A 23,599-nucleotide genomic window follows, 5' to 3' on the forward strand; every position below is an offset into this window, starting at 1 on the left:
TCAAGGCAGAGGTAGAACAGGGTGCAAGGGAGAGGGGGAGAAGGGTGCAAGGGGGAGGGTGAGAAGGGTGCAAGGGGTAGGGTGAGAAGGGTGCAAGGGGAGGGAAAAAGGGTGCAAGCGGGAGGGCAAGAAGGGTTCAAGGCAGAGGGGAGAAGGGTGCAAGGCAGAAAAGGTTTCAAGGCGGAGGTGGAGGAGGGTACAAGAGGGAGGGGGAGAAGGGTGCAAGAGGGAGGGGGAGAAGGATGTAAGGCAGAGGGGAGAAGGGTGCAGGGTAGAAAAGGGTTCAAGGCGGAGGTGAAAACAGGGTATAAGGGGGAGGGGGAGAAGGGTGCAAGGGGGAGGGGAGAAGGATGCAAGACAGAGGGGAGAAGGGTGCAAGGTAGAAAAGGGTTCAAGGCAGAGGTGGTGCAGTGTACAAGGGGAGGAGGAGAAGGGTACAAGGGGGAGGGAGAGAAGGGTGTAAGGGGAGGTGGCGCAGGGTACAAGGGGAGGGGGAGCAGGGTGCAAGGGGGAGGGGAAAAGGGTGCAAGGGGGAGGCTGAGTAGGGTGCAAGGGGGAGGGTGAGAAGGGTGCAAGGGGGAGAAGGATGCAAGGCAGTGGTGAGAATGGTGCAAGGGGGAGGGCGAGAAGGGTGCAAGGGGGAGTGTGAGAAGGGTGCAAGATGGAGGGTGTGCAGGGTACAAGGGGGAGGGGGAGAAGGGTGCAAGGGGAGGGGGAGAAGAGCACAAGAGGGGGAGCAGGATGCAAGGGGGAGGGGGACAAGGGTGCAAAGGGATGGTGCAAGGGGGAGGACAAGAAGGGTGCAAGGGTTAGTGCAATAAGGGTACAAGGCAGATAGGAGAAGGGTGCAAGGTAGAAAAGGGTGCAAGACAGAGGTGGAGCAGGGTACAAGGTGGAGGGGAGAAGGGTGCAAGGGGGAGGGGGAGAAGGGTGCAAGGGGGAGAAGGATGCAAGGCAGTGGTGAGAAGGGTGGAAGGGGAGGGTGATAAGGGTGCAAGGGGGAGTGAGAGAAGGGTGCAAGGGGGAGTGAGAGAAGGGTGCAAGATGGAGGTGGTGCAGGGTACAAGGAGGAGGGGGAACAGGGTGCAAGGGGGAGGGCGAGAAGGGTACAAGACAGAGGGGAGAAGGGTGCAAGGCAGAGATGGTGCAGGGTACAAGGGGGAGGGGGAGTAGGGTGCAAGGGGGAGTGCAAGAAGAGTGCAAGGCAGAGGGAAGAAGGGTGCAAGGTAGTAAAGGGTTCAAGTCGGAGGTGGAGCAGGGTACAAGGGGGAGAAGGGTACAGGGGGGAGGGGGAGAAGGGTGCAAGGGGGAGGTGGTGCAGGTTACAAGGGGGAGGGGGAGCAGGGTGCAATGAGGAGGGGGAGAAGGGTACAAGGGGAGGTGGAGAAGGGTGCAAGGTGGAGGGGGAGAAGGGAGCAAGGCAGAGGGGAGAAGGGTGTAAGGTAGAAAAGGGTTCAAGGCCGAGGTGGAGTAGTGTACAAGGGGAGGGGGATAAGGGTGCAGGGGGAGGGGGGAAAGGTGCAAGGGGAGGGAGAGAAGAGTACAAGGGGGAGCAGGGTGAAAGGGGGAGGGGGAGAAGGGTGCAAGGGGGAGGGGAGAAGGGTGCAAGGGGGAGGACGAGAAGGGTGCAGGGGGAGGGCAAGAAGGGTGCCAGGGGTAGTGCGAGAAGGGTGCAGAGAGGTGAAGGGTGCAAGGTAGAAAAGGATTCAAGACAAAGGTGGAGCAGGGTACAAGGTGGAGGGGGAGAAGGGTGCAAGGGGGAGGGGGAAAAGGGTGCAAGTGGGAGAAGGATGCAAGGCAGTGGTGAGAAGGGTGCAAGGGGAGGGTGAGAAGGGTGCAAGGGGGAGTGCGAGAAGGGTGCAAGACAGAGGTGGTGCAGGGTACAAGGGGGAGGGAGAGCAGGGTACAAATGGGAGGACAAAAAGGGTGCAAGGGAGAGTGCAAGAAGGGTGCAAGGGGAGGGAAAAACGGTGCAAGCGGGAGGGCGAGAAGGGTCCAAGGCAGAGGGGAGAAGGGTGCAAGGCAGAGATGGTGCAGGGTACAAGGGGGAGGGGGAGTAGGGTGCAAGGGGGAGTGCAAGAAGGGTACAAGGCAGAGGGAAGAAGGGTGCAAGGTAGAAAAGGGTTCAAGTTTGAGGTGGAGCAGGGTACAAGGGGGAGGGGGAGAAGGGTGCAAGGGGGAGGTGGTGCAGGTTACAAGGGGAGGGGGAGCAGGTTGCAAGGGGGAGGGGGAGAAGGGTACAAGGGGAGATGGAGAAGGGTGCAAGGGGGAGGGGGAGAAGGGAGTAAGGCAGAGGGGAGAAGGGTGCAAGGTAGAATAGGGTTCAAGGCAGAGGTGGAGTAGGGTACAAGGGGAGGGGGAAAAGGGTGCAGGGGGATGGGGAGAAAGGTGCAAGGGGAGGGGAAAAGAGTACAAGGGGGAGCAGGGTGCAAGGGGAGGGGGAGAAGGGTGCAAGGGGGAGGGGAGAAGGGTGCAAGGGGGAGGGGAGAAGGGTGCAAGGGGGAGGGCACGAAGGGTGCAAGGGGTAGTGCGAGAAGGGTGCAGAGAGGAGAAGGGTGCAAGGTAGAAAAGGGTTCAAGACGGAGGTGGAGCAGGGTACAAGGTGGAGGGGGAGAAGGGTGCAAGGGGGAGAAGGATGCAAGGCAGTGGTGAGAATGGTGCAAGGGGAGTGCGAGAAGGGTGCAAGGGGGAGTGCGAGAAGGGTGCAAAACAGAGGTAGTGCAGGGTACAAGGGGGAGGGAGAGCAGGGTGCAAGGGGGAGGGCAAAAAGGGTGCAAGGGAGAGTGCGAGGAGGTTGCAAGGAAGAGGGGAGAAGAGTGCAAGGTAGAAAAGGTTTCAAGGCAGAGGTGGAGCAGGGTACAAGGGGGATGGGGAGAAGGGTGCAAGGGGGAGGGGGAGATGGGTGCAAGGGGGAGGGGGAGAAGGGTGCAAGGGTGAGGGGAGAAGGGTACAAGGCAGTAGTGAGAAGGGTGCAAGGGGGATGGTGGTGACATTAAAATTTTTCCCACCACTAGAAACATTTCTGTGGACGCCCATGCCCAATTGCTCTCATCTCATGTGGCCCAGGTACACACTCATGCACCATGCTCAATGCTCAATGCACAGAGTGGGAAAGTAATGACAAGATAGCTGACACTGGGCCCTCGTGTAAGCAGCACAAGGCCACCTGGGACCAGTGCAAACACATACACCAGGACAACAAGGTCAGATATATTTGAAAGGAACTCACAACCACTGTCATGGCAGCATGCTCCATGGGGGGACAGCCACACCACGAGTGATGCCCAGTTCCAAATAAGACTGCAACTACCAGCATGGCCTGTCACACACCCCTTACACAAACATACCCTCCTGGGACAGGCAATGGAGTGCCCCACTGTCACAATGGTCATGTAACACAACAAAACCAATACAGATTTGCAGAAGTATCCAAGCAAAAAAATGCAAGGTGCAGATTCATAAGCCCCTTGCGCTTCTTCCATGCCGCCCTAGCGTCACCTTTGTGACGCAGCGGCTGCACAAAAGTGGCATCATGGTGCTGTGTATGTACAAGGTGATGCATCTGGGAGATGTGTCACGTTCTAAAGCCCTGTGCCGGAAGTAAGTGTACTGGTACGGGGGGTGGGCGTTCCTGCACAGCAACGCCTCATAAAAGTGGCTGAGTGAAACCTATAAGATTTCACTCTGTCACTTTTAAGCACATGCTGCATCAAAACCCAGCGCAAGCTTGATTCAGGCATAAGGATTGATGCAGCATTGTGCATATAGGGCCCCACAGAGCATTGCTGGAGCTGCGTTGGGCCAGTGACGCAACTCCAGCAATGCGTCACTTCTACGGCACAGATGCGTGACGCAGCTGTGCCGTTTTCCACCATGGTGCTCCCCATTATAAATGTGGTACAAAAGGGGGTGGTGATGGACGGAGCATCTGAATCAATCAAACACTCACACGCAGTCAAAAGATCTGGGTTTAATCCATCACCGTTCTTTAGCCCACTCTGCCACCCCAGTTCAGACATGGCTATATGCAAATCAGTCTGACCCTGTGCCTCATGGGAACAGTCCAGCCCGAACTGCCAAGCCATGCCTTCCCTGGATCAGAAACAAGCTTCAGAGGACCGGTTTCTGGCATTCCAGCCGTCTTCAGCCCGGCTTGCTTGAATCCAGTGGCAAAGTGAGCAAGGGACTCACGTCTGACCATACCCTGCCACACTTATGGTGGCCAAAAGAGGTACAAAAGGGGGTGGTGATGGACGGAGCATCTGAATCAATCAAACACTCACACCCAGTCAAAAGATCTGGGTTTAATCCATCACCGTTCTTTAGCCCACTCTGCCACCCCAGTTCACCCCCTTTTGTACCGCCCCATTATAAATGTGTCACATCCATGCTGGAATAGCTGTGGTGCACAATGACTGGCCAATCCCTGCTGATATGCAGGGCTGTGCCAGTTATTGTAAATATGCCCCCACATGTCAATGACTCCTGAGCACAGATCAATCTAACCCCACAACATACCCATCCACAAGTGAACATTGAGGAGAATGCAAAGCATAGACAACTACCAGGTGGAACAGTGCCAACTACAATGTGTTTGAAAAATGGATGTTGCATTAAATGACATTAACCTTGTCTGTCTCTCACATCCACCAGGCAACGTGTGGAATCTACCCCCAACAATGGGGGAGATGAATAACAGTCCCAGGCTCCGCAGGACCCTCATCCTACAGACAGCAACGCCTCTCACCACTCCATGGATGACCCCGACCAACCTGGCACCTCTGGTGCCCAAATCCGTGCAGCTGCTGGATCAGGTTCATCTGCGCCAACCACCACCACCATTCCTGCCACATCCCAGCAGACATCTCGGAGCCCTGCCCACAGTCAACAACAGAGCCAGTCTGACAATGAGGGACAAGGTTCGCCGGGCACCCAGGAGGTAGCAGACAACACCACCACTGCGATCCCTCAGGGGTCCCGTCAAACCGATGTGTCCATAAGGGTAGGCCAGACTCGTGTGGGCAGGGGTGGTGGTAGTGGTGCCAGGTGGAGGCGAGACCCTGACCAGCCAGCTGGAGGGCCCGGTATGTCTCAACTACGCAACATCATGGAGGTATACCGGCGGGACACCAGGGAGATAAGCCAGGTAGTGGGGACCCTCACAGAGATGAAAAACCTACAGGCCGAGCAACATGCCAGTTAACAACAACACCAAGGACGGATGAAGGCAAGAATGGATGAGCTCCTGGCGGTGCACAGGGACATAAGCCATTCAATCCGTCAGATCGCAGACAACATGGAGCACCATCCCTGTGTCACCAGGCAAGAAACATCTAGGCAAAGACCGCCACAAGTCACAGGGAGGGAGGAGGAGGAGGAATCGTCCGACGGAACGTCCGACGGAGCGTCCCATGCATCGTCAAGGCCTGCATATGAGGGTCCCCTAAGGAAGGTGGGTCATCCACAGAAACGACAGTGAGAGGCAGCGGGCCATGCACATCTCCCAGGTCACCTGGTCTGGCACCTTGACCTTGTGTGCAACAGCATCACCTCATTGACTGTCCTACTCTCCCACATGGACTTGCTGGTTGCAGTCTGAATAATGATGCCAAGCACTGTGGTCTGGACTCTGTTTACTCAAACTGCAAGACATCACATCTCCCTCTGTGTACTTTGGATTCCCGACATTTTTGTACAGCACCTATCACTCACTCACGTTTCACGCACGAGACGGACAAATAAACAACACAATCACAAGTAAAATTGGTGTTGCTGCCATTCTGCATGAGTCAACAACATACGTGTGGGGATATGTCAAAGTGTGCCAGAGTGTGGAACAAACTCAAGCCATCCCTACACTGGGATTTGAGTCTGGCCGAGGACACACATAGGTCACAATGTATCATCAAATACATACATTGAGTGCAATACTCAGCTGTGATGGTTTCAAGCTGCTGAGGGGGGTGGGCTTGCCATACTGCTCGGACAGACAGTTTTGGAAGAGTTTTATGAAGGCGTAGAGTTCATGGGTCATGGGTCATGTGGAGGTGCCCAGGTCTGTTTGGTGAGGTGGGAGAACTATCTTCCGCATGCAGTTGTACTGTGGATGTGATGAATGGTGCCCAGGGCAAGGTTGGCTGGACGGAGTTGGGGCAATGGGATGTTGAATGTGAGACGTCCATGTACGTGTTTGGGGCTGGGGTTGTGGAGTGCCTCCTGAGTGTGGCTGAGGAGTTGGTCCTGCAGTTGACAGTGAGCCTATTGTAGGTATCTTAGGTGGACGGTCATGTGGCTGTGGCAGGTGATGTTGAGGATGAGGTGTGCCGATGCACCCTGGATGTGCACAAGTCCTGCTGGAGTCTGGCTGTTGTTCCTGCATAGAGGGTGTTGCCTTAGTTGAGTTGGCTGGTGTCGTGGACCTGGGTGAATGTCTGTCTTGCCTAGGAGTGGATCATTATGAAGATCATTTGCAGCATGCAGAGGGAGTTGCAACATGAGGTAGAGATTGTGTTGAGTTCCATGGTTATTGTGAGTGAGGAGTGTACGATGAACACCTGTTTGCGTGCGTGGGCTCTGTGTGCTGGTGCACTGCCAAGGCTGGTGTGCCACAAGGAGTTGTCCCAGATATAAGGGGACAATCCTCAGATGATGACCTTAGTCTTGTCCAAGTCCAGCCCCAGGTGGCTGATATTCATCCATTCGTCAAGGCACCTCATGCCATCTTGAAGGTTTGATCTGGGAGTGGCTGGTTCTCTGGTGAGGGTGAGAAGCAGCTGGGTGTTAATGGCATAGGACATGATGATGAGGTCGTGTGCGCATGTGATGGTGGAGAGGGGGTTATGGAGAGACTGAAGATTGTGACGCTGAGAGATGAGCCCTGGGGCATGGGCCCGATGACCCCAGTGTACTACGTGCTGAGGGGGGAGACAGACTCCCCTGGGCCTTGCTGGTGAGGTACTTTGCAATTTCATCCTGGGCCCTCCTCTTGATCCCAGTATAGGAGATGTATGATCCGACAGTGTGGTAGCACATGGTGTAGAATGCCGTTGAGAGGTCGAGGGGGTGAGGGTGGTGGTCTCACCATTGTTGAGCAGGGTCCAAGATGTCATTGGTGGTGGCAATGAGGGCTGTTGCAGTGGGGTGATGACTTTGGAAGATGGACTGGGGCGGGTTGCCTGGAGGTGTTTGCTTGAAGGGAGATGGTCAGTTGCTTGTTGACTGTCTTATTCATGACATTTGCCGGGTAGGAAAGCAGGGTGATCTTCCTGGTAATCCTGTGGTACTGCCGTCCATTGTTAAAGAAGGGCATGGGTGTCTGCATGCCTCCAGCTCCCATGAAATGTGACATACTCAAAGGAGACATTCATGACGTGACGGAGGTGGACTCCAAGGATGGGGTATGCTATGATTGAGATGTTGTGTGGGAAGGGTCCTGAAGGAGAGCCGGAGTGGATTGTATACATGAGCTGGGTGGTGTCTTTGCTGCTGATGGGAGTCCAGGAACTGAGGGGGGTATGCCCTGTGGATAATAGCGCTGTCTGCCTCTGTGTGACGAGGCTGTCATGTACGTCCATGAGCTTGCAGTGGTAGAATGTTGCGAGGGATCCCCTTGGCGTTGCAAGAGTGGGATGTCTTTTGGATGGAGAGCTGGGGTTAGATAGTTCACACACGATGCTTATGAGCTCCTTGATGTTGTGTGTATTGGTACCTATGCCCTACCTGAAGGATGTCCTCGTGTCCATGCTGATGATATGGTGATGTCTGTGTGTGGCGGGTTTCAGGGCTGAAAGGTAACTTATGGTTGTTTGTTTCGCAAGGTTTGCACACGAGTCCGGCTAGACCTGTATGAGTCCAGTGGGTCTGCCTTTTCCCAGGTGGCTTAACTGTTGTTGTACTTCACAGGAAAGTCCGCCAATGTGGCAAGAGTGTTGTATCAGTCGCTTATCCAGTGTGTGAGGTTACAGGGTGTGGCGGTGGCGTTGGTTGGAGTGTCCTAGGCGAGGGTGCCACACAGCTTGTCTGTGGTGACTTAGGTCAAGCATCTCTGGGACACCTGTAGCGGAGTGTGGGGCAGTGTGTTGCTTGTCAGAGAACTGGATGCAAATGTTGATGTACCAATGAAGGATGGTGGTGTGGTTGTCCTCCTGCCAGAAGTTGCTGTCCCCCTGCCACATGTAGTCTGTGTAGGTGAGGGCCTACATTCTGATGTAGTTGTTGATGGCTTAGCGGAATTGTGGGTGTAGGCCTGGAGATCTGTAGATGAGTGTTAGACTGAGGGTGGCCAGGGTGTTGGTGTGAAACATGAAGTGCAGGTGATTCACAATGCTGAGTGTGTCCCTGTTGTTGTATGTGACTCCGAGGGTGTACATCAGAATGAATTGCAATTCATCCTCCTGGATTGTTGGTGCGGTCCCTGCAGGTGATCTTGTATCAGTCTGTGATGGCAACGTTGAAGTTGTGTGCTGAGGATGCGTTCAACCAGGTTACTGTAATGTAGGCATTGTGTGGGGCTGTTGTGTTGAGGAGGTAACAGAGTCCAGTGGCATGCTGGTGGATGGAGCCGGTGTGCAGTAGAAGGCACATGACCTGGTTGTACGGACATGGTCTGTAAGGCGGTGCAGCGCGGTGTAGACAGTAGGAGTTGCACACACAGCATGTGGAGCTGTCATGTGTGTGCTTAGAGGTTGCCTGATAGCAGGTGGTTGATATTCTGTTGTTCATTGTTTCGAGGTTGGCTGGAGCATGAGTCTGTTGTGTTACTTGGGTCATGCAAGGACCAGTGGGTCTTGCACTGTGCACGTTGCCGGCGCTGACGGTCCTGCCTTTGGCACGGAGGTGGCGCTACAGTGGCACAGACAAGCTGCTGCCTGCATTAAGAATGGGTGGAGGGAGGGAGGAGCTTCTGAGAGACGTGTGGGTTGCAGAATCAGGGCACTCGGTGGTGTGGTGCCGTGGTGCCGCAGGGGAGGCAGCAGCAGGAATGAGTGAACACCTGATGGCGGAAGGGGTGAGACACCAGGCAAAAAGAAGCATACAAAGACATGGAGGATAGAAAGACACAGTGTAACAGGTGTATGGAAAGGAAGGAGTGTCTGGATACTCATGGGTCATTCAAATAAAATGGATGAACAATCACCAAAACTGACGGACACAGGATCAGGCCCCAAAAGGCCAAGCTGTCCCAGGACACACAGCATCTGCAGGTGTTGCCTGCCCGTTGTGGGTAGCAACTTGTACAAATACATACACAACCAAGTACTGCATGCACAATAAGGATCATTAGCCATGAATAACTACATGCAGGTTGGCAAAGTACACATACTCCCATATGCACAATCTTCGTAAATTATGCCATAGATGACGCATGCAAAGTGGCAAGAGATCTGCGGTGACAGTGATGAGGCACATTGTAGTGTTGTGAACACATTTACTACACAAACGGATCAAGTATGTGTTAAGGCCATGCTGCATGAGCCAATGTCCTTGGCCAGTGCCATTGCTCAGAAGAAATGAACAGTCATGTAATGAGTATACCTGTACTGCTGGTGAACCAATGTGCACAGGACTGCCTGTGACTGTCAGGGCCTTGAATCCTCTGAAACGTGTGATGCTCAAAGTGGTCCATCTCCCGATAGCCCCTTGGTCTGAGTAGAAATGACAGTCTCAAAAGGGTGATCAGGCGAGGGAAGGAAAGGAAGGGAACAGCAGGGAGGGAGATCTGAAACAAAGGTAAACAAGCATAAGGATTCAACAATTCTTTTCACTGAATCACTGAATACCACAGGACCAATACTATAACAGTTACGCCTGTAAACGAAAACAACAGCCACTGTATCCTAGTTGTGATCACAGTAATGGAAGTGCTACTAGATCTGAGGATCAAACAAGGACATTACTACACACTTACAAAGAAGGCTGTTCCATACGTTTACATGTGATTATCCAGCAGTTTTCAACATACCCAAAAAAGTCTTAACAGCCACGTAACTGGGAAATTTGAGCTAACTTCAGGACGAGCACTACAAGCCCCTGCTGTGAAAACAGAGATGAACAATCCCCATGAATTAATAGCACATGGAAAGGTGATGAAACACTATAACACACCAAAGATTATGTTGTACGAGTAGCAAAAGAAATGGCCCTTATTATGATCCTGTTTCAAGGATTGTGCAACTAGCATAGGGATCACAGAAGAAACATAAAAGGTAGCTGAGTATTGCAGCGATATGAAGGCGGGATAACGCTCTGCAGGCTGCCTAAAGGCAATTAAAGCTATGCGCTAATCCTGAAAATCACAGTGTATGAATAAGGTCCAATAAACCGAAATGAAAATGCACTGCAGTCCCACTCACACAAAGCCAACAATCCTTAGTTACCCCAGGGAATCAGTGATGCTCAAGAAGGAAATTACACATCCCCCGCAAGAGCCTAAGAAGTTCTTCTAACAAGGGAGGGAATTTGGGAAACACGAGGAAGCCCTGCAAGAGCTAGTCATCGGCTCGTCCAACTGGGCTTTGAAATGCCAGACAGAACAAGCTGCTGGGCCTGAACTCAACAGAGAGTAATGATGAGCGATAGCACAAAAGCACCCCTACTGTGACCAGGATATGCAGCACGCCACAGGAGAGTCCTGGAATCAACGGGACCTGAGTGGTGCCACGGAAGCGTTTACATTTGCTACAGCGCAACGTTGTGACGTCATCAGTGCAACGTTCTTGGCTTCATGGGAATAGAAATTTGTCTGTCACTTACCGAGAAGGCTTGCAAAGATGTGTTCTCCACCGGCCCAGAGTCAGTGACGTGACAGTGACATGACATACTGGCACAAAGTGCAATGCATCCATGCGAACAGACTCACAGGACAGTTGACAGAACATGTGGGACATACGCTGGCCAACATCTTCACAACATGGTTGTTGGAAATCAAAATGTACTGGCACATAAGATTAAGTGGATGAGCCAAACACATCCTGCTGCACACAGCGAGGCTGCAATTTCCCATAGAGCCTGTTGCTGTGATGTCCCACACAATGTCAAGCCATGGTATAAGCAATGTGTCAGGGGCAAGGTTTAAACACATTGATACACTCCACTACAGATGAATGTCGAGAAGGGTGACTGGCATGTCTTGGGAGTGGTGCAACATGTAAGTTGATCCATGGTGATTCGACATGTATGCATGGTATTACAACATGCTCAGAAACAATTCCCACACATTCCCAAACCGTACCAACAACAAACAGCCCGTTTGGATCTCTTACCCGAACTGACATTTACATATGTTCGTGCATGGAACGCTGATTCAGCCCACGTAGCAATCATCATGAGGAATAGCCGGAGGTCTAAGATGACACGAACAGACAACAGGCACAGCAACCTTGGAATGACAGACACACAAGAGTTCACCATTAAAAATCTTTACAAAAGACTTGGTCAGTTACGAAACAGGAACAATGTAGGACACATGCAATGTTCAAGGAAAGTATTTGGACATTACTGTGTGGCAAGACATTAGCACTTGCGTGACACATCAGAAGACACATCAAAGTGACTTTCCATACAGTCGGATGGACACACACATTGCAACACATGCCACTCAAGGCTCCAAGCTTGCCCACTCATTCCCAGTGACTCACAATTATGAGAAGAATTTGTGTATGAGCTGACTCCGGATATCATCCTCCTCATCACTTGCATCGTGACCAAGCCATCGATCCTCAATGGGCGGATGTTCCTGCTCCTCAGGATCCAGGATGAGTGGCACTGCCTTCTCAACTGCCATGTTGTGCAGCATGCAGCACACAATGAAGATCTTACAGACCTTGTCCTGTGCACATGGGAGGGATCCACCGGTCTTATCGAGGCACCGGAATCGGCTCTTAAGGAGACCAAACGTCCTCTCAATCACTCACCTGGTCTGCCCGTGTGCATTATTGTACCGCTGATCTGCAGCTGTTCTTGGGTTGAGGAGAAGTGTCATTAGCCATGGCATGTTGGGATATCCCGAGTCACCTACATAGATACATCATGTAAATAAGTGGTTCAGGAGATGCCGTCGGAGCAAAAGATACTGAAACACACAGGTCAAACACAGTCAACTCACCAACAAGACATGCCTGCTCGTTGCTCAGCTGCAGCATCATGTGTGGCACCCTGCTACGCCTCATGATGAATGCATTGTGTGCCGATCCTGGAAAACATGCACAAACGTGGGAAATCAGCATGTTAGCAAGACACACCACAAGGGCATTTATTGAATGATAATGTTTACGGTTGCGGAATGCCTGCTCCTGTGCCTGTGGTGGCACCAAAGCCACATGTGTCCCATCAATGGACCCAATGACATGTGGCATCCCTCCCAGGGCATAGAAATCACCCTTGACATCTCTCAACTCTTCAGGAGTTGGAAATTTGATGAATTCATCAATGTGCTCCAACATGGCTACCAAAACATCACGCAGGACACGGCTGAACATCGTCTGTGACATTCCACCTACATCAGCTATGGTTAATTGAAACGTACCAGTAGCAAAAAAATGTTGGGCTGCATCACCTTTATTTAGGGGGTCAGTGCAGTAGGATACCTGTGTAGCGGTTGGAGATGTGGTGCCAGCTTGTTTGTCAACTCCTGAATCACTGTTGAGTGAATCTGTAACGTTGGATGCAGGCACGTTCCCTCATGGTAGCCAAGTCTGGGAATGGCCTTGGTAGAGGCAGTGCCCTGCAGGACATATTTGGGAAAAATGAAGATTAACAGTCAGCCAACGTCGATGGCAATGTACATAGCATATGCAAAACTACTACTAGACATCATGTCACTATGGAGTCTGGCGTGTGAAATACATCCAGGACACATATGCCAGCTTGCTGGCACTCCTACAAAAGAGGCAGATACACCGGTTGATTGACAAATAAACATGACATGCCCTGAAAATAGCTGCAGGGCTGGTCTGAGTGAACGGCCCGAGATATCACTGGAGTGACACACGTCACTATACCTGCAGTGGAAGGTTTTCATCCCACACAGACAGATGACTGCAAGACACATGCACAGGTCACATGGAATGTCAAATGTACATATCAAACACATTGCGATTACGGTGTACACGTGACATCATAACAGCACGGCCATTGTCATGACGCAGACATGTAGGCCTGGGGAAATATGATGTCTGATGCCATCAGACCCAACAGCTGTGGGAATGCATATGTGGCATGGTGTGCGTAGATGTGAAACCATTGCCATCTCAACACAGACCCATGTTAGATGCACCAACAGCAGATGCAGTTTACTGCATTGGCATCACCATGTGAAACGCACTTACCCCTGCATTGGCATCACCATGTGAAAAGTACTGTACCCCTGCATTCACTATTGTAATGGTGCTATACGCGAGTGTGTGAACCGCACCGTATCCCTGCATTCGCATCACCATGTGAAACGTACCATACCCCTGCATTGGCATCACCATGTGAAACGTACCATACCCCTGCATTCGCATCACCATGTGAAACGTACCGTACCCCTGCATTGACATCACCATGTGAAATGCACCGTACCCCTGCATTCGCATCACCATATGAAATGCACCGTACCCCTGCATTCACATCACCATGTGAAACATACTGTACCCCTGCATTGGCATCAGCGTGTTAAAAACACCGTACCCCTGCATTCACATCACCATGTGAAACGTACCGTACCCCTGCATTGGCATCAGCGTGTTAAACGCACCATACCCCTGCATTTGCATCACCATGTGAAACGCACCGTACTCCTGCATTCGCATCACCATGTGAAACCCACCGTACCCCTGCATTCGCATCACCATGTGAAACGTACCGTACCCCTGCATTGGCATCATCATGTGAAACGCACCATACCCCTGCATTCACATCACCATGTGAAACGCACCATACCCCTGCATTGGCATCACCATGTGAAACGTACCATACCCCTGCATTTGCATCACCATGTAAAATGTACCGTACCCATGCATTGGCATCAGCGTGTTAAACGCACCATACCCCTGCATTCGCATCACCATGTGAAACGCACCGTACCCCTCCATTCGCATCACCATGTGAAACGCACCGTACCCCTGCATTCGCATCACCATGTGAAATGCACCGTACTCCTGCATTCGCATCACCATGTGAAACACGCCGTACCCCTGCGTGTGAAACGCACCATGTTGAAATGCACAGTACCCCTGCGTCTGAAAAGCACCATGTGGAAGGCACCGTACCCCTGCATTCATGGCGTCTGTGCGGTTCGTATCACTATTGCAATGGTGCCCTACACGAGCGCGTGAAATGTACCGTACCCCAACAATCATGGCGTGTGTGCGGCTCCTATCACTATTGCAATGATGCCCTACGCGAGCGTGTGAAATGTACTGTACCCCAACATTCATGGCGTGTGAGCGGCTCATATAACTATTTCAATGGTGCACTACGCGAGCGCGTAAAATGCACCGTACCCCAACATTCATGGCGTGTGTGCGGCTCCTATCACTATTGAAATGGTGCCCTACGCAAGCTATGTGTCCAACAGGTGTCCTGCAAAAGTCAGTTGGCCAAAAAAATACAATGTTGCAAATTGATTGTGGAGCTGAAGCTCAAATTTTAAATGATGCGAATTCGTGTCAGAGCTGTATGTTTAAAGGGATTGGAGGAAACATACAATGCAAACAAATCTGACCTATCACTCTGTACTCCCCAAACTGAAAGTCCCTCAGCAGCACTGAATTAAGGCAGCATGAGCCCCTGAGAGGGCACTTACCTGCACAACATTGGAGTGGACCACAAGGCTGCTGTCTCTGCATCCTCAGTCTCCTGCAATGGCTCGTACTATGGAGAGGGCCCCTGCTTTCACTGAGGAGGAAAACCAGGCCCTCCTGGACAGCGTCCTACCACAGTACAGCAAGCTGTGTGGGAGACCAGAAGAGCAGGTGAGTGCTGACTACACTACCTTTGACTGTGCACCTGTTGTGTGAGTGTCACAACAGGCATTGTGTATTGGTGGGACAGACATGCAATGTGGTTTGGAGTGAGTCCCAGGGGGTGTATACAGTGGTGTCTGTTATGCTGAGCATGATGTAGTCCATGTGTGTTCACTCCTCACTTGCATTGTGCTTACAGTGACATTCACTGCATAGTGAATGACACATGCAGCCGTGCCAGCCCTTGTTGGCTTTATTTCAAAATGTCCAGGGCTGGAAGAGTGGTCCCCCCGGAGTGACAGGCGACTGTACTCACAGATGTTCATGACTTGAGGGGACCTGTGGTGAGATTGTCCAAATGATGTGTACAACCTCATGGACATTGATGTGTGTGAATGTGCCTTCTCATGTGGGTATGTGATGTGTTGCACCACTGCTGCATGGCGTATGCAGCAGCTCTAGCCATCTGATGTGACAAGTGACCAGTGCTATGTGCCTGACTTGCAAGGCTAGCACGACACCTGTGACACCCCAGTGGCAAGTGGCACATGTGCAAAATGAGGGTTGTATCTAAGCATGGGCGGAAAATCCATTCCGCTCGTGTATTTTGCGGATTTTCGGCAAATTCGCGGTCCGCGAGATTCGCAAATTTCCCACAAAATCCGCGAGCGGAACGGATTGGGTCAAAAGTTGAAGCTGACTTTTGTAACTATTTTAGAATGGCTCTGGCAAGCTGCCAGCAAGCTGCCAGAGCAATTCTAAAATAGTTACAAAAGTCAGCTTCAACAGGAAGCACTAATAGATAAAGTAAAGCAGGTGCTCGAGTTGAAGCTCAAATTCAGTTACACAATCATTAATCACCCCAAACTTGGGGTGATTAATGATTGTGTAACTTAATTTGACCTTCAACTCGAGCACCTGCTTTACTTTATCTATTAGTGCTTCCTGTTGAAGCTGACTTTGTAGCTATTTTAGAATGGCGCTGGCAGCTTGTCGGCGCCATTGTAAGTGGGGCTGAGGGCAGAAGGGCACAAAGTGGGACAGAGGGCAGAAGGGGACAAAAAATTAGTTAGGCAGAGGGCAGAAGGGCACAGAAACGAGTGGGGCAGAGGGCAGAAACGAGTGGGGCAGAGGGCAGAAGACCACAAAAACAAGTTGGGCAGAGGGCAGAAGAGCACAAAAACGAGTGTGGCAGAGGGCAAAAGGGCACAAACACAAGTGGGGCAGAGGGCAGAAAGGCACAAAAACGAGTGGTACAGAGTGCAGAAGGGCATAAAAAACGAGAGGGTGGCAGTGATGACCCAGAGGGCGCATCGCGGTCTCGCACAAAAAAAACCCCACAAACAGGCAAAGCGCCCCACAAACATGCCAAAACACCCCGCGAACACACAAAGCGCCCCGCGAGTACGCAAAAATTAAAAAATCCACAAATTCGCAAATTTTGCAGATCGCAAATTCGCAAATCCGCGAATTCGCGGATCGCGAATTCGCAAAATTCGCCCATACTTAGTTGTATCCACTGTTGTCAGTGACAGGCGAGTGATCTGTGCCAGGGTGTATCTGTTTGGACTGCTGAGGGTTCCTCTGTGGAGTGGGATATGTGACTGCTTGGCACGTGCTGTCCCACACCCTGCAGTTGCATGTGTTGCCCTGTGTGTGCCATGAAGATGAGTGTGTTGCACCCGTTACGCTATCTGTTGGCTTTCAATGCCATGTAGTGCATTAGGGCTTGAACACCGGCCAAATTCACACGGAAAATGATGCAAGTTCTGTCAGCATCCTATGCCCTGGTCACATTATCAAAGGTGTGCAAGTGTGTGTCTCTGGGACATAGAGCAGGTGTAGTGATGTTGTTTCACTGTGTCTTCCTGACAGGTAACTGCCTACGAGAAGGGTGAAATTTGGCGGGACATCGTCAGGGCCGTGAGATGTGCGGGGGGCACTCGCCGGCGGCTGCGCAATGCACAGAAGAGTTGGCAGGACATCCGGTGCTTGACCGGGCGTATCGCCTGGGTCCAGCTGAAGCTGACACCTCCACGCCGGCATGGAGGACACAGTCACCTGACCCCCCACATGCTCCGTGTCCTGGCGGTGGTGTTCTCAGACCTCGATAGGCAGTTGCAGGAGAGACAGCAGCAAAGAGGGGATAGGTACATGGCTGTTTTGTAGTGTTGTGTGTCACCTGCTTTTTGAAGTGCTGTGGAGCCTGGCTACACTCCCACAGTTGGGGTGTCAGGTCAGACAGGTTATATGTGCAGTGTCTTTTCGATCCCCATAGTCACCTGGTGCTCTTTTTCATCCCTTCCCCTCCTTAACATCTGTCCCCTAGTCCATGTGTAATCAAATTTGCACATGTTCATCTAGGGTGCAAGAAAATTAGACTGCACATTGATTCCCGCACCATGTGGGAGGGTGTTGTGTGACATGTGTTGGGACCTTGCCTGTGCCATGACCTGCACACTGTGTTTGGCCTTCATATTTGTTTGCACTGATGCTGGGTCTCAACATAGGAGTGTGAGGTTTCAACTGCACACCCTTGCAGCATGCATGACCTATGTTGTGTTTTCAGACATGATGTACAACAGTGGTAAATTTGCATAGTGCCATGATGGTTACTCATGGTACAGTAGGCCCATTCCAGACCCACGGATCAGTGTGTCCACTACAGTCCCCTGAGACACCCTGGCCTCCTAATCATGTGTGTCATCCAACACTGTGCCCATTCTATGTGGGTTCAGCATGGGTCTGCCTCTGTGGCATTGGTCCCTGGCATAGTTTGTATTTTTCCTGTGTCTGCTACATGTGTCCACTGGACAGGGATACAACATTTGGCTTGTGCGTACTCACACTGGGCAGTGCATGTATGCCTATTCACAACAATCTGTTGATGGTTGTGTGTCGCAAAAATGTATTTCCAGCCTCACAGGGTGAGCTTGGGTTACTTTTGGAATTGCTGCTGCACAGTTTTTGTTACCCCGATTCAGAGGTCTCACTTCTTGAGCTGTATCAATCACAATGAGGTCTAAATGGGCCTGCCTGATTTAGCCTTGCCAGGTCTGACCTGTGGGTGAGAATTGGCTGAACAATGATTTACCATGCACTGCCCCAGTGATGGTGGCCAGTGATTGCAGTTGGGACTTGGCAGCCTATGTCATTTTGTTCCTGACACGATTCAGGGTCATACAATTTTGCCACATGTATGTAGTTCCGATGCAGCGCTGTTTTGTCTTCGGTTGCACCCTTCTGTGTTGACATTTTGCCTGGGGATGACGGTGTGTCCACAATTTAGCAATGATTTTGTTCCTCACAATTGCTGGCCCAATAGCTTATTATCCAGAGTTGGGACATGTGTGCCACTCCACATGACAGCCAGTAGGTTTTATGTGCAAGCAAGTGTGTCATCAGGGAGTGGATGCCCATGTGAGGACTGACATATTTGAAGTTGTGTCACATAAATGTTTGTACCTTGGCACTCACACCAATTGTATAAATGACATTTATGTGCCTGCATGATAGATCTCTCACAAGGTAGTGCACACAAAGCAACATTTCCACTTTCTTGAAAGAAGCTGGCACCTATTCAAAGAGGCCTGTGTTAGCGATTAATGGTGTGCCTTGATATCCATATACATGTCCCCACAGTGGTCTTGAGGTTTTGAAACTCCTTTGTTGTCAATTATACAAACTAATGAGTGTCAAGACATCAAGACCTCCGTTGGACCATGTATATGGACAATCTGCAACGCCATCTGTTTCTAACAGTGTTTTCTCTTAAAGGGTGCCAGCTTTTTCAATGAATGTGTAAATGTTTTTTATTGAGCATTTTATTATGAGACATCTTTCATAGTGACACATACGTGTTCTCTTCACAAGACGGCGAATTACCACATTCAATACATGTTGATTGTGTAAAGTATGGTGACCCCAAGATACCAACATTTTTTTCACATTTATTTTTTGCCCAATGTACTTACAGGGCTCTGAGTGTGGTGTCACCTTGGGGAGTGAGGTGGGTTAGTTTGCCCTGAAGGGCACCACTACTGTTTCTTTCTTTGTGAACTTCAGGTGGCATCACTTCATTGTATTGATCTGCTCTCTTGTAAACAAACACTAGCTTCTCTGTATATTTCTCATTCAAGTTGTGGCCTGGTGTGTTCTTTAGATCATTGTGTCCAAGTAGCATTGTGTCTATACCAACTGGGCAGTACAAAGTTCAAATATGTGCAGAGTTATCTGGCTGTTACTCATGATGCATGGCATGATTTGCAGTGTGACCTACTAATGTTGTGCTCATGTGTCAGATGTGTACAGGTGACTGATGCATTTCTGCTTCTTCTCCTTGCCCACAACATCATCACCAGAAACTGGAGGAGACAGCTGCACAGACCAAGAGGAGGGACACAGCCACGGTGCCACCAGCGTGGAGGAATAAGAGGGTGCCAGTGGCCCGGAGGGTGAGGGGAGTCAGTCTGCAGACCAGATGGAAGGCGAAACATCATACCAGGCCGACGGATCCGATTCTGGCTCCCTGGAGGAGCAGGAATATGCAGCAACACCGGGCAGCTTCACAGAGTCTGTGCCCACCCCCTCCAGCACCATCTCCATCCTCCCAGTTGCTCCCATCCCTTCTGTCCGTGCAGCTCCCATGTCTCCTTCTGCCCCGGCACCGCAGCCCCTGCCCCTGTCACCCATGCTGCCCTCAGTGCAGAGTCTGTGGACTTACTCCGCCAGTTGCATGTTGGTCAGACATCGATGCTGAGTGTCCTCCATGGCCACACTCAAATCCTGACCCAGTTGCTGTCTTTCATGGAGGGCATGTCAGCAACGATGTCTGACCAACGTCGGATCATGCAGTCCATGGACTCCTCACTGACGGCAGCAGTTTCCCTCCTGCAGTGGTCCGTTCCCTACCCTCCTTCGGACCCATCCACCCCCCCTCTCCCATACCAGTCCAAGGCACACGCAGGAAGACACAATCACGCATACCAACGGACACAGGCAGCACACCCCCACAAAAGTCGAAGCGCACACCTCCTGGCATGCACACTCAGGGGGCTGCAGGCACACCCACAAGGGTTAGACCGCAGACATGCAGCCAGAGTCACGGTGCGCAACCCTCACAGCCCTTCCCTCCACTCCAATTGTGTCCTTGGGTGTAGGGGTTGGGCAGGCCGAACTGGCTGCAGTGTGCAGCGCTGAGTATGAGTCCACTTTTGGCACTGCACACTGCACTGAGGAGGATACGTCCACCCCTGCACCCACCACACCTACCCTTACCACTCCTGTCCCTGCGGTGCCTAGTCCTGCCCCCGATGATGCCCCCCAAGGGTCCACATCACATTGAGTACTCCATGTGCAGGCAAGTTGGGGTAGACGACCTACCCAGCGTTCCCCTACAAGGACTAATTTCTGGACTGGCATTGGCCAACATCTTTTTTGTTTGTGTTGAAAAAAGCCTTTTATTTTACTTTCACCACTATTGCATTTCAGGTACTTGATGTTGGTGATGAGGGACCTGGAGTTGGTGTCATGGTAATGTTTTGGCGTTCTGAAAGATGTTTTTGTTGACGGTCATGAGGTGGACCATGGTATCTGTGTGCCATCACAAAATCTCTGAAATTAATCATTGGTTGTGTGTGTTCAGTTTGGCTAGAGAAATTGTCCCAAGGAGTGTTCCTTCCTCTGTGACACCTGGCATCTTCACTGCAGACAGTTGCACAATTGTTGTACTGACATGTGTGCACATTTCCTTTTTTGGTGACGGTTCCCTTGAACAATGGCCATGCCTGCTCACAGATGTCTACTGCTCATTCATCTGTGCCATCCTTGCAAATCACTATACTTGTGTTTTGAGTATGTACAAATGCCTTCATGGACACATTGAACCTTTTCACCACTATGCATGAGTATAATCACAGCCTACCCCTATGATGGGGGATGTTATGCAGGGTATTTGGGCACATAACTCACCGTTTTGTGAATTGTATCTAAGGGGGTTCAACCCTATTCCTTCCATGATAGCCTACATCTTGGTGGTCTGACCACCACCTGGGCATTCATATCAGTCCTGGGATGTGCGTGACACTGTGTGTTCCCTTTTGCTCTCTTTGTTTGGTAGCTGTTACATCACTATACACTATTGTGTCAAGATGGTAGGGTGTGTATTTCACCAGCAACCTCCATGGGTGGGTATGCATGTGGAATTTGCCAACACACCCACATGTGGTGTGTCACGCAGTGTGTGAAAGTAATCCATCCTCCAGGGAGTGGGACACTGCTGTAAATGATGTGTTGCTATGGCACTATCAATATAGTCACAAGTTAGGGATGTGCACATAACTAAGTATGGGCGAAATGTGCGAATTCGCTTTATGCGAATTTGCGCGAAATCGAATTCGCAATCCGCAAAATCCGCGAATTTGTGCGAATTTGCGGATTTCTGTTTTTTTGCGTGTTCACGGGGTTTTCTGCGTGTTCGCGGTGTTTTTTGCGTGTTCGCGGGGCTTTTTGCATGTTCGCGGGTCGCTTGCATGGCGAAGTTACCCATGTGGTTGTGTATGGGCACAGCACCCTCTGGTTCATCACTGCCACACTCTGGTTCATCACTGCCACCCTCTGGTTCACCACTGCCACCCTCTGGTTCACCACAGCCACCCTTTGGTTCACCACTGCCACCCTCTGGTTCACTCCTGCCACCATCTGGTTCATCACTGCCACCCTCTGGTTCACCCCTGCCACCCTCTGGTTCAGCACTGCCACCCTCTGGTTCAGCACTGTCACCCTCTGGTTCTCCCCTGCCACCCTCTGGTTCATCACTGTCACCCTCTTGTTCATACCCCTGCGTGTGAAACGCACCATGTTGAAATGCACAGTACCCCTGCGTCTGAAAAGCACCATGTGGAAGGCACCGTACCCCTGCATTCATGGCGTCTGTGCGGTTCGTATCACTATTGCAATGGTGCCCTACACGAGCGCGTGAAATGTACCCTACCCCAACAATCGTGGCGTGTGTGCGGCTCCTATCACTATTGCAATGGTGCCCTACGCGAGCGTGTGAAATGTACTGTACCCCAACATTCATGGCGTGTGAGCGGCTCATATAACTATTTCAATGGTGCACTACGCGAGCGGGTAAAATGCACCGTACCACAACATTCATGGCGTGTGTGCGGCTCCTATCACTATTGAAATGGTGCCCTACGCAAGCTATGTGTCCAACAGGTGTCCTGCAAAAGTCAGTTGGCCAAAAAAATACAATGTTGCAAATTGATTGTGGAGCTGAAGCTCAAATTTTAAATGATGCGAATTCGTGTCAGAGCTGTATGTTTAAAGGGATTGGAGGAAACGTACAATGCAAACAAATCTGACCTATCACTCTGTACTCCCCAAACTGAAAGTCCCTCAGCAGCACTGAATTAAGGCAGCATGAGCCCCTGAGAGGGCACTTGCCTGCACAACATTGGAGTGGACCACAAGGCTGCTGTCTCTGCATCCTCAGTCTCCTGCAATGGCTCGTACTATGGAGAGAGCCCCTGCTTTCACTGAGGAGGAAAACCAGGCCCTCCTGGACAGCGTCCTACCACAGTACAGCAAGCTGTGTGGGAGACCAGAAGAGCAGGTGAGTGCTGACTACACTACCTTTGACTGTGCACCTGTTGTGTGAGTGTCACAACAGGCATTGTGTATTGGTGGGACAGACATGCAATGTGGTTTGGAGTGAGTCCCAGGGGGTGTATACAGTGGTGTCTGTTATGCTGAGCATGATGTAGTCCATGTGTGTTCACTCCTCACTTGCATTGTGCTTACAGTGACATTCACTGCATAGTGAATGACACATGCAGCCGTGCCAGCCCTTGTTGGCTTTATTTCAAAATGTCCAGGGCTGGAAGAGTGGTCCCCCCGGAGTGACAGGCGACTGTACTCACAGATGTTCATGACTTGAGGGGACCTGTGGTGAGATTGTCCAAATGATGTGTACAACCTCATGGACATTGATGTGTGTGAATGTGCCTTCTCATGTGGGTATGTGATGTGTTGCACCACTGCTGCATGGCGTATGCAGCAGCTCTAGCCATCTGATGTGACAAGTGACCAGTGCTATGTGCCTGACTTGCAAGGCTAGCACGACACCTGTGACACCCCAGTGGCAAGTGGCACATGTGCAAAATGAGGGTTGTATCTAAGCATGGGCGGAAAATCCGTTCCGCTCGTGGATTTTGAGGATTTTTGGCAAATTCGCGGTCCGCGAGATTCGCGAGTTTCCCGCAAAATCCGCGAGCGGAACGGATTGGGTCAAAAGTTGAAGCTGACTTTTGTAACTATTTTAGAATGTCTCCGGCAAGCTGCCAGCAAGCTGCCAGAGCCATTCTAAAATAGTTACAAAAGTCAGCTTCAACAGGAAGCACTAATAGATAAAGTAAAGCAGGTGCTTGAGTTGAAGCTCAAATTCAGTTACACAATCATTAATCACCCCAAACTTGGGGTGATTAATGATTGTGTAACTTAATTTGACCTTCAACTCGAGCACCTGCTTTACTTTATCTATTAGTGCTTCCTGTTGAAGCTGACTTTGTAGCTATTTTAGAATGGCGCTGGCAGCTTGTCGGCGCCATTCTAAGTGGGGCTGAGGGCAGAAGGGCACAAAGTGGGACAGA

This window comes from Lissotriton helveticus, chromosome 5_1, assembly GCF_964261635.1.
Source record: "Lissotriton helveticus chromosome 5_1, aLisHel1.1, whole genome shotgun sequence".
Taxonomy (NCBI): Eukaryota; Metazoa; Chordata; class Amphibia; order Caudata; family Salamandridae; genus Lissotriton; species Lissotriton helveticus.